Source organism: Bufo gargarizans, chromosome 1, assembly GCF_014858855.1.
Source record: "Bufo gargarizans isolate SCDJY-AF-19 chromosome 1, ASM1485885v1, whole genome shotgun sequence".
NCBI lineage: Eukaryota > Metazoa > Chordata > Amphibia > Anura > Bufonidae > Bufo > Bufo gargarizans.
The window spans coordinates 419,010,844-419,023,458 of NC_058080.1; positions in this window are offsets into that span (position 1 = coordinate 419,010,844).

Sequence of the window (12,615 nt, forward strand, 5' to 3'; positions counted from 1 at the left end):
TGCCAACCGTTGCTAACCATTCCTTGCTGGAACAAAACGCTAGATGCATACAATAAAATACACAACGTTATAAGACAAAACTGGGGTACTATATATATATATATATACACACAGTATATAGTAAAATGTATATACACACAAAGAATGACAAGCAAAAATGTATATAATTTAGAAAAATAAATCTAAATACGTGGTTTAGCCTTGAGCCCAGACCAGTTGATACCAGATCGAAGTACTTCTCACTATCATTAGTAATGCAAAGTAAATACAGCACCTTGATGTAATGAAGACATGACAACTTGTGTAAATGATGTGTTTCCATCAAATCACCTACCGTAGCTTTACTGAAACACATAAAAACAACTAACAAATCATGTACAAAATTCATGAAGATCCAGAAACAGTAAACAGCTCAACAATTTCAAACATGATCATAAACTATTAATATTAAAAAAGTGGACAACCTCTTTAGAAGGGTCATCAAGCTATCATTTTTCCCCTTTCTCTGTGCTTCCCCTGCCAGGCCCTGCAACTTACTAATGTACTTGCACTACTTCTTCTGTCCCACTAGAGATCAAGAGAGTGGTCACATGACTCTGCCCTCTGTAGAGACTAGATTTCCTCTGACATCACGACCAGCCCTCTCATGATGCCCTCCCTCAGAATCTCTGCCCGAATGGTCGTGATTTCAGACCTATGTGATCTTGGAATGCACTGGTCAATGTTCGTAATCTATAAGCGGGGCAGGTGGTGTCCACTGCTTGTCAAGTTCTTTTTGGAAATCTGGGACGCCATGTCATCCGGACCAAAGAGGACAAGGACAACCCAAGTTGTTATCAACGCTCAGTTCAGAAGCCTGCATCTCTGATGGTATGGGGTTGCATGAGTGCGTGTGGCATGGGCAGCTTGCATGTCTGGAAAGGCACCATCAATGCAGAAAAATATATTCAGGTTCTAGAACAACACATGCTCCCATCCAGATGTCATCTCTTTCAGGGAAGACCCTGCATTTTTCAACAAGATAATGCCAGACCACATTCTGCATCAATCACAACATCGTGGCTGCGTAGGAGAAGGATCCGGGTACTGAAATGGCCAGTCTGCAGTCCAGATCTTTCACCTATAGAGAACATTTGGCGCATCATAAAGAAGAAGGTGCAACAAAGAAGGCCCAAGACGATTGAACAGTTAGAGGCCTGCATTAGACAAGAATGGGAGAGCATTCCTATTTCTAAACTTGAGAAACTGGTCTCCTCGGTCCCCAGACGTCTGTTGAGTGTTGTAAGAAGAAGGGGAGATGCCACACAGCGGTGAAAATGGCCTTGTCCCAACTTTTTGGGGATTTGTTGACACCATGAAATTCTGATTCAACATATTTTTCCCTTAAAATGGTACATTTTCTCAGTTTAAACTTTTGTTCTGTGATTTATGTTCTATTCTGAATAAAATATTAGAAGTTGGCTCCTCCACATCATTGCATTCAGTTTTTATTCACGATTTGTATAGTGTCCCAACTTTTTGGGAATCCGGTTTGTAGATTCTGTCTCTCACAGTTGAAGTGTACCTATGATAAATATTCTTTGTAGGTGGAAAACCTATATGATGTCCCCCTGTAGTGCCAATATCTTATGCTCCTCCCCCTCGTAGTGTCAGTATGTATAATTCTCCTCCATCCCAATCCTGTAGTTCCAGTATATAATGCTCCTCCATTCCATTCCTATAGTACACTTCTTTAGTAATGCTCCCCCTGTAGTGCCAGTATATACAATGCTCCCCCTGTAGTGCCAGTATATAAAATGCTCCCCCTGTAAAGCCAGTATAATTCTCCCATGTCCCCCCTGTAGTGACAGTATATAATGCATTCTAGCCCCCTCCTGTACTGACAGTATAAATAATGCTCCCCTCCCCCTGTACCAATATAGATAATGCTCCAATACCCTTCTGTAGTGCCAGTATATAATGCTCCTCCACAGTGCCATTATATAATACCTCCCTGTATGCTAGGTATATAAAATTATCCATCCTACAACCCCCCTGTAAGGCTCCCACTAGTCCTGATGTAAAAAATTAATAAAAAATAAAAGACTTCACTCTAATACCACACCACCATCAGGCCTCCTCTTGCGGCCTGGCAATGAGTAGCTGCAACCTGGTACAGGTGGTTGCTATGACATCACCATGATCTCCTGCACTGGGTCTCACCCAATGACGTGATTAGGTGAGACCTAGCACAAGAAGTAACGGTGATGTCATAGCGACCTCCTGCACTAATCTACTACGTCATAAGCTCCAGGCCTACTGGCCTGAGGCCAATGAGGTGGAAAAACAGGGATGGGAGGCAGAGGTTCCCGTACCCAGCTATAAACTGCCGCCTTCCCCAGAGTCAGGTTGGATGCCGCCTGAGGTAAAATGTTCACTTCGCCTCATGGTAGAAATGGTCCTGGTAATGTGCATGTTCACCTACTTAGGTAGAGCTGCAGTTGAAAGAACACTCCCCTTAAGCTGTAACAGGGAGAGAGCTGTAGTGGAAAGGACATGCTCCTTCAGCTGCAATCCTGAAATAAATATAGCAGAAGAATTGGAGCATTAAAGGGAACCTGTCATGTGGATATTTGATTATAATCTAACTAATTAGATACAATCATTAACTACTAGAGTTGAGCGAACACCTGGATGTTCGGGTTCGAGAAGTTCGGCCGAACTTCCCGAAAATGTTCGGGTTCGGGATCCGAACCCGATCCGAACTTCGTCCCGAACCCGAACCCCATTGAAGTTAATGGGGACCCGAACTTTTCGGCACTAAAACGGCTGTAAAACAGCCCAGGAAAGGGCTAGAGGGCTGCAAAAGGCAGGAACATGTAGGTAAATCCCCTGCAAACAAATGTGGATAGGGAAATGAATTAAAATAAAAATGAAATAAATAAAAATTAACCAAAATCAATTGGAGAGAGGTCCCATAGCAGAGAATCTGGCTTCCCGTCACCCACTACTGGAACAGTCCATTCTCAGATATTTAGGCCCAGCACCCAGGCAGAGGAGAGAGGTCCCGTAACAGAGGATCTGGCTTCATGTCAGCAGAGAATCAGTCTTCATGTCATAGCAGAGAATCAGGCTTCACGTCACCCACCACTGTAAGAGTCCATTTTCATAAATTTAGGCCCAGCACCCAGGCAGAGGAGAGAGGTCCCGTAACAGATAATCTGGCTTCATGTCAGCAGATAATTAGTCTGCATGTCATAGCAGAGAATCAGGCTTCACGTCAGCCACCAATGCAACAGTCCATTGTCAGATATTTAGGCCCAGCACCCAGGCAGAGGAGAGAGGTCCCGTAACAGAGGATCTGGCTTCATGTCAGCAGAGAATCAGTCTTCATATCATAGCAGAGAATCAGGCTTCACGTCACCCACCACTGCAACAGTCCATTTTCATAAATTTAGGCCCAGCACCCAGGCAGAGGAGAGAGGTCCCGTATCAGAGGATCTGGCTTCATGTCAGCAGAGAATCAGTCTGCATGTCATAGCAGAGAATCAGGCTTCACGTCAGCCACCACTGCAACAGTCCATTGTCATAAATTTAGGCCCAGCACCCAGGCAGAGGAGAGAGGTCCCGTAACAGACAATCTGGCTTCATGTCAGCAGAGAATCAGTCTTCATGTCATAGCAGAGAATCAGTCTTCATGTCATAGCAGAGAATCAGGCTTCACGTCACCCACCACTGTAAGAGTCCATTTTCATAAATTTAGGCCCAGCACCCAGGCAGAGGAGAGAGGTCCCGTAACAGACAATCTGGCTTCATGTCAGCAGAGAATCAGTCTTCATGTCATAGCAGAGAATCAGGCTTCACGTCACCCACCACTGCAACAGTCCATTTTCATAAATTTAGGCCCAGCACCCAGGCAGAGGAGAGAGGTCCCGTAACAGACAATCTGGCTTCATGTCAGCAGAGAATTAGTCTGCATGTCATAGCAGAGAATCAGGCTTCACGTCAGCCACCAATGCAACAGTCCATTGTCATAAATTTAGGCCCAGCACCCAGGCAGAGGAGAGAGGTCCCGTAACAGAGGATCTGGCTTCATGTCAGCAGAGAATCAGTCTTCATATCATAGCAGAGAATCAGGCTTCACGTCACCCACCACTGCAACAGTCCATTTTCATAAATTTAGGCCCAGCACCCAGGCAGAGGAGAGAGGTCCCGTAACAGAGGATCTGGCTTCATGTCAGCAGAGAATCAGTCTGCATGTCATAGCAGAGAATCAGGCTTCACGTCACCCAACATTGGAACAGTCCATTGGCATATATTTAGGCCCCGGCACCCAGACAGAGGAGAGGTTCATTCAACTTTGGGTAGCCTCGCAATATAATGGTAAAATGAAAATAAAAATAGGATTGAATGAGGAAGTGCCCTGGAGTCCAATAATATATGGTTAAGGGGAGGTAGTTAATGTCTAATCTGGACAAGGGACGGACAGGTCCTGTGGGATCCATGCCTGGTTCATTTTTATGAACGTCAGCTTGTCCACATTGGCTGTAGACAGGCGGCTGCGTTTGTCTGTAATGACGCCCCCTGCCGTGCTGAATACACGTTCAGACAAAACGCTGGCCGCCGGGCAGGCCAGCACCTCCAAGGCATAAAAGGCTAGCTCTGGCCACGTGGACAATTTAGAGACCCAGAAGTTGAATGGGGCCGAACCATCAGTCAGTACGTGGAGGGGTGTGCACACGTACTGTTCCACCATGTTAGTGAAATGTTGCCTCCTGCTAACACGTTGCGTATCAGGTGGTGGTGCAGTTAGCTGTGGCGTGTTGACAAAACTTTTCCACATCTCTGCCATGCTAACCCTGCCCTCAGAGGAGCTGGCCGTGACACAGCTGCCTTGGCGACCTCTTGCTCCTCCTCTGCCTTGGCCTTGGGCTTCCACTTGTTCCCCTGTGACATTTGGGAATGCTCTCAGTAGCGCGTCTACCAACGTGCGCTTGTACTCGCGCATCTTCCTATCACGCTCCAGTGCAGGAAGTAAGGTGGGCACATTGTCTTTGTAGCGTGGATCCAGCAGGGTGGCAACCCAGTAGTCCGCACAGGTTAAAATGTGGGCAACTCTGCTGTCGTTGCGCAGGCACTGCAGCATGTAGTCGCTCATGTGTGCCAGGCTGCCCAGGGGTAAGGACAAGCTGTCCTCTGTGGGAGGCGTATCGTCATTGTCCTGCCTTTCCCCCCAGCCACGCACCAGTGATGGACCCGAGCTGCGTTGGGTGCCACCCCGCTGTGACCATGCTTCATCCTCATCCTCCTCCACCTCCTCCTCATCCTCGTCCTCCTCGTCCTCCAGTAGTGGGCCCTGTCTGGCCACATTTGTACCTGGCCTCTGCTGTTGCCAAAAACCTCCCTCTGAGTCACTTCGAAGAGACTGGCCTGAAAGTGCTAAAAATGACCCCTCTTCCTCCTCCTCCTCCTCCTCCTCCTCCTCCTCCTCCTCCTGGGCCACCTCCTCTTCCATCATCGCCCTAAGTGTTTTCTCAAGGAGACATAGAAGTGGTATTGTAACGCTGATAACGGCGTCATCGCTACTGGCTATGAAGGTGGAGTACTCGAAACAGCGCAACAGGGCACACAGGTCTCGCATGGAGGCCCAGTCATTGGTGGTGAAGTGGTGCTGTTCTGTAGTGCGACTGACCCGTGCGTGCTGCAGCTGAAACTCCACTATGGCCTGCTGCTGCTCGCACAGTCTGTCCAGCATGTGCAAGGTGGAGTTCCCCCTGGTGGGCACGTCGCATATGAGGCGGTGAGCGGGAAGGCCGAAGTTACGCTGTAGCGCAGACAGGCGGGCAGCAGCAGGATGTGAACGCCGGAAGCGCGAACAGACGGCCCGCACTTTATGCAGCAGCTCTGACATGTTGGTGTAGTTGTGAATGAACTTCTGCACCACCAAATTCAGCACATGCGCCAAGCAAGGGATGTGCGTCAAATTGGCTAGTCCCAGAGCTGCAACGAGATTTCGCCCATTATCACACACCACCAGGCCGGGCTTGAGGCTCACCGGCAGCAACCACTCGTCGGTCTGTTGTTCTATACCCCGCCACAACTCCTGTGCGGTGTGTGGCCTGTCCCCCAAACATATGAGTTTCAGAATGGCCTGCTGACGTTTACCCCGGGCTGTGCTGAAGTTGGTGGTGAAGGTGTGTGGCTGACTGGATGAGCAGGTGGAAGAAGAGGAGGAGGAAGCCGAGAAGGAGGAGGTGGCAACAGGAGGCAAAGAATGTTGCCCTGCGATCCTTGGCGGCGGAAGGACGTGCGCTAAAAAGCTCTCCACCTGGGTCCCAGCTGCCACTACATTTACCCAGTGTGCAGTTAGGGAGATATAGCGTCCCTGGCCGTGCTTACTGGTCCACGTATCTGTGGTTAGGTGGACCTTGCTACAGATGGCGTTGCGCAGTGCACACTTGGTTGTGCAGGGAAGGCACGGCTCTCTTGGAGAAGTAGTGGCGGCTGGGAACAACATACTGTGGGACAGCAAGCGACATGAGCTGTTTGAAGCTGTCTGTGTCCACCAGCCTAAATGACAGCATTTCATAGGCCAGTAGTTTAGAAATACTGGCATTCAGGGCCAGGGATCGAGGGTGGCTAGGTGGGAATTTACGCTTTCTCTCAAATGTTTGTGAGATGGAGATCTGAACGCTGCCGTGTGACATGGTTGAGACGCTTGGTGACGGAGGTGGTGGTGGTGTTGGTGGTACATCCCCTGTTTGCTGGGCGGCAGGTGCCAACGTTCCTCCAGAGGCGGAGGAAGAGGCCGAGGCGGCAGCAGCAGAAGAGGTAGCAGGGGGAGCCTGAGTGACTTCCTTGGTTTTAAGGTGTTTACTCCACTGCAGTTCATGCTTTGCATGCAGGTGCCTGGTCATGCAGGTTGTGCTCAGGTTCAGAACGTTAATGCCTCGCTTCAGGCTCTGATGGCACAGCGTGCAAACCACTCGGGTCTTGTCGTCAGCACATTGTTTGAAGAAGTGCCATGCCAGGGAACTCCTTGAAGCTGCCTTTGGGGTGCTCGGTCCCAGATGGCGGCGGTCAGTAGCAGGCGGAGTCTCTTGGCGGCGGGTGTTCTGCTTTTGCCCACTGCTCCCTCTTTTGCTACGCTGTTGGCTCGGTCTCACCACTGCCTCTTCCTCCGAACTGTGAAAGTCAGTGGCACGACCTTCATTCCATGTGGGGTCTAGGACCTCATCGTCCCCTGCATCGTCTTCCACCCAGTCTTGATCCCTGACCTCCTGTTCAGTCTGCACACTGCAGAAAGACGCAGCAGTTGGCACCTGTGTTTCGTCATCATCAGAGACATGCTGAGGTGGTATTCCCATGTCCTCATCATCAGGAAACATAAGTGGTTGTGCGTCAGTGCAGTCTATGTCTTCCACCGCTGGGGAAGGGCTAGGTGGATGCCCTTGGGAAACCCTGCCAGCGGAGTCTTCAAACAGCATAAGAGACTGCTGCATAACTTGAGGCTGAGACAGTTTCCCTGGTATGCATGGGGGTGATGTGACAGACTGATGGGGTTGGTTTTCAGGCGCCATCTGTGCACTTTCTGCAGAAGACTGGGTGGGAGATAATGTGAACGTGCTGGATCCACTGTCGGCCACCCAATTGACTAATGCCTGTACCTGCTCAGGCCTTACCATCCTTAGAACGGCATTGGGCCCCACCATATATCGCTGTAAATTCTGGCGGCTACTGGGACCTGAGGTAGTTGGTACACTAGGACGTGTGGATGTGGCAGAACGGCCACGTCCTCTCCCTGCACCAGAGGGTCCACTAACACCACCACGACCATGTCCACGCCCGCGTCCCTTACTAGATGTTTTCCTCATTGTTATCGTTCACCACAACAACAAAAATATTATTTGGCCCAATGTATTGTATTCAAATTCAGCTGAATATAAATTTGAGGCCTAGTATTTAGGCGCTGGGTGACCGGTATGGATTTAGTGACAGAATTAGACTTGGAAATGCACAGTAGCGTGTGTGTGAAGTTATTCTGAATGACCCTATGTGCACCTTGAATATTATATACCCTTTTAGGGATAGATTTCACATAGCTCTGATATAGCAGAAATCACTAAATTATGAAATTGCTAAATTGGGAATTGTATTTCAACCCTGAACAAAAAATGTGCTTTAACGGACACTAAATAACTTGCCCAGCCACAACAGTACAGCGGTAACGACAGATTTAGCGGGATATAAATTTGAGGCCTAGTATTTAGGCGCTGGGTGACCGGTATGGATTTACTAACAGAATTAGACTTGGAAATGCACAGTAGCGTGTGTGTGAAGTTATTCTGAATGACCCTATGTGCACCTTGAATATTATATATCCTTTTAGGGATAGATTTCAAATAGCTCTGATATAGCAGAAACCACTAAATTATGAAATTGCTAAATTGGGAATTGTATTTCAACCCTGAACAAAAAATGTGCTTTAACGGACACTAAATAACTTGCCCAGCCACAACAGTACAGCGGTAACGACAGATTTAGCGGGATATAAATTTGAGGCCTAGTATTTAGGCGCTGGGTGACCGGTATGGATTTACTAACAGAATTAGACTTGGAAATGCACAGTAGCGTGTGTGTGAAGTTATTCTGAATGACCCTATGTGCACCTTGAATATTATATACCCTTTTAGGGATATATTTTAAATAGCTCTGATATAGCAGAAACCACTAAATTATGAAATTGCTAAATTGGGAATTGTATTTCAACCCAGAACAAAAAATGTGCTTTGACGGACACTAAATAACTTGCCCAGCCACAACAGTACAGCGGTAATGACAGATTTAGCGGGATATAAATTTGAGGCCTAGTATTTAGGCGCTGGGTGACCGGTATGGATTTACTAACAGAATTAGACTTGGAAATGCACAGTAGCGTGTGTGTGAAGTTATTCTGAATGACCCTATGTGCACCTTGAATATTATATACCCTTTTAGGGATAGATTTCAAATAGCTCTGATATAGCAGAAACCACTAAATTATGAAATTGCTAAATTGGGAATTGTATTTCAACCCAGAACAAAAAATGTGCTTTGACGGACACTAAATAACTTGCCCATCCACAACAGTACAGCGGTAACGACAGATTTAGCGGGATATAAATTTGAGGCCTAGTATTTAGGCGCTGGGTAACCGGTATGGATTTAGTGACAGAATTAGACTTGGAAATGCACAGTAGCGTGTGTGTGAAGTTATTCTGAATGACCCTATGTGCACCTTGAATATTATATACCCTTTTAGGGATAGATTTCAAATAGCTCTGATATAGCAGAAACCACTAAATTATGAAATTGCTAAATTGGGAATTGTATTTCAACCCAGAACAAAAAATGTGCTTTGACGGACACTAAATAACTTGCCCATCCACAACAGTACAGCGGTAACGACAGATTTAGCGGGATATAAATTTGAGGCCTAGTATTTAGGCGCTGGGTGACCGGTATGGATTTAGTGACAGAATTAGACTTGGAAATGCACAGTAGCGTGTGTGTGAAGTTATTCTGAATGACCCTATGTGCACCTTGAATATTATATACCCTTTTAGGGATAGATTTCAAATAGCTCTGATATAGCAGAAACCACTAAATTATGAAATTGCTAAATTGGGAATTGTATTTCAACCCAGAACAAAAAATGTGCTTTGACGGACACTAAATAACTTGCCCATCCACAACAGTACAGCGGTAACGACAGATTTAGCGGGATATAAATTTGAGGCCTAGTATTTAGGCGCTGGGTAACCGGTATGGATTTAGTGACAGAATTAGACTGGGATATGGCCAAAAAATAACCACACTATTGCTGGTTAAATGCACTTGGTGTGACAGCTTGACCAACCACACTACTGAGGGTTAAATGCACTTGGTGACGGGCGCAGCTTGCCCCTGATGTAGTATATGGCCAAAAAATGAACAGACTATTGCTGGTTAAATGCACTTCGTGTGACAGCTTCACCCTGATGTAGGCTTTAGTCAAAAAACAACCACACCATTGAGGGTTAAATGCACTTGGTGACAGGCGCAGCTTGCCCCTGATGTAGTATATGGCCAAAAAATGAACAGACTATTGCTGGTTAAATGCACTTGGTGTGACAGCTTGACCAACCACACTACTGAGGGTTAAATGTACTTGGTGATGGGCGCAGCTTGCCCCTGATGTAGTATATGGCCAAAAAATGAACAGACTATTGCTGGTTAAATGCACTTGGTGTGACAGCTTGACCAACCACACTACTGAGGGTTAAATGCACTTGGTGACGGGCGCAGCTTGCCCCTGATGTAGTATATGGCCAAAAAATGAACAGACTATTGCTGGTTAAATGCACTTGGTGACGGGCGCAGCTTGCCCCTGATTTAGTATATGGCCAAAAAATTAACAGACTATTGCTGGTTAAATGCACTTGGTGTGACAGCTTCACCCTGATGTAGGCTTTAGCCAAAAAACAACCACACCATTGAGGGTTAAATGCACTTGGTGGCAGGCGCAGCTTGCCCCTGATGTAGTATATGGCCAAAAAATGAACAGACTATTGCTGGTTAAATGCACTTGGTGTGACAGCTTGACCAACCACACTACTGAGGGTTAAATGCACTTGGTGACGGGCGCAGCTTGCCCCTGATGTAGTATATGGCCAAAAAATGAACAGACTATTGCTGGTTAAATGCACTTGGTGTGACAGCTTGACTAACCACACTACTGAGGGTTAAATGCACTTGGTGATGGGCGCAGCTTGCCCCTGATGTAGTATATGGCCAAAAAATGAACAGACTATTGCTGGTTAAATGCACTTGGTGTGACAGCTTGACCAACCACACTATTGCTGGTTAAATGCACTTGGTGACGGGCGCAGCTTGCCCCTGATTTAGTATATGGCCAAAAAATTAACAGACTATTGCTGGTTAAATGCACTTGGTGTGACAGCTTCACCCTGATGTAGGCTTTAGCCAAAAAACAACCACACCATTGAGGGTTAAATGCACTTGGTGACAGGCGCAGCTTGCCCCTGATGTAGTATATGGCCAAAAAATAAACAGACTATTGCTGGTTAAATGCACTTGGTGTGACAGCTTCACCCTGATGTAGGCTTTAGCCAAAAAACAACCACACCATTGAGCGTTAAATGCACTTGGTCGCAGCTTGGATGCACTTGGTCGCAGCACCGCACAAGACACAAAATGGCCGCCGATCACCCCAGAAAAAAGTGACTGACAAACGGTCTGGGCAGCCTAAAAACAGTGAGCAATTGAATTTCAGCAGCTCAATGATGCACAGCTGCAGATCGATCGATTAATCAAGTCCTTTGGAGAAGTTAATCTGCCTAATCTCGCCCTACTGTCGCAGCCGCAACCTCTCCCTACGCTAATCAGAGCAGAGTGACGGGCGGCGCTATGTGACTCCAGCTTAAATAGAGGCTGGGTCACATGGTGCTCTGGCCAATCACAGCCATGCCAATAGTAGGCATGGCTGTGACGGCCTCTTGGGGCAAGTAGTATGACGCTTGTTCATTGGCTGCTTTGCAGCCTTTCAAAAAGCGCCAAGAAAGCGTCACAAACGCGCCAAGAAAGCGACGAACACCGAACCCGAACCCAGACTTTTACGAAAATGTCCGGGTTCGGGTCCGTGTCACGGACACCCCAAAATTCGGTACGAACCCGAACTATACAGTTCGAGTTCGCTCATCCCTATTCATGACTCATCATTATCAGCTGGAGCTTTTCAATACAAGATGTTGGCAGATTGACTGGGTCAATTAAAGAAAGGGACCCAACATTTTGAAGAGAATCAGTCACTTATTTATGTTGCCCTTAGTTAGGACACCATAAAACTGGTGACAGGTTCCCTTTAAATAGGGGAAACTCTGGAAACATGTTAAGTACAGGGCAGATTCTAACTGTAATTCTGTCCGTCTGTTCTCACTGCTGTTCCTTCACTCACTACTGTCCCTTCACTCACTGCAAGTACACACTCTGAGTGGCTCACCTGGTGCTTGATCCAGCTCCGACAGTCTGTGTCTGCCCATGTCCTCCTGCATCTTCCAAGTGGGCATGACCTCTGGAGCCATGATGCAGAGGCCTCCATCCCTCTGCTTATGGATAACACACACTATTGCCAACTCTTAAAGGGCCAGCTTGCAGCATAATCTTTCTCAGACTAAGGCTAACTTCCTGTAGGTATATAAGCCTTCGGGAAGGTACCTAAGCAGTGCATCTAAACTCTGCCTATTTACTGGATTTGACTCCCTGCTGCCTGCCCTGACCTCTGGACTAATTTTTGGATTGCATGTTGTCTGCCTGGCCTCAGCTCATTCCTGAATACAGTTTGCCAACCCCTATGGGTCAGCTGTCTACTCCAAGAGGTAGCTGCCTGCTGGGTACCCTGCTGCAGAAACCCGATTCCTGTACATTGGTGAAAGGGTAAAGACTAGCAGGGCACTTAGATAATGCCCTTAGGAGTAGCCCCACGCCAAATATGTTCCTTGATCAGTTAATGCACATCCGGTTTCATAACACTGGCTTTGTTAGAAATAGATTGGTATGTACTATATGATTTCTGATTTTAAATATCAAAATTTCTAC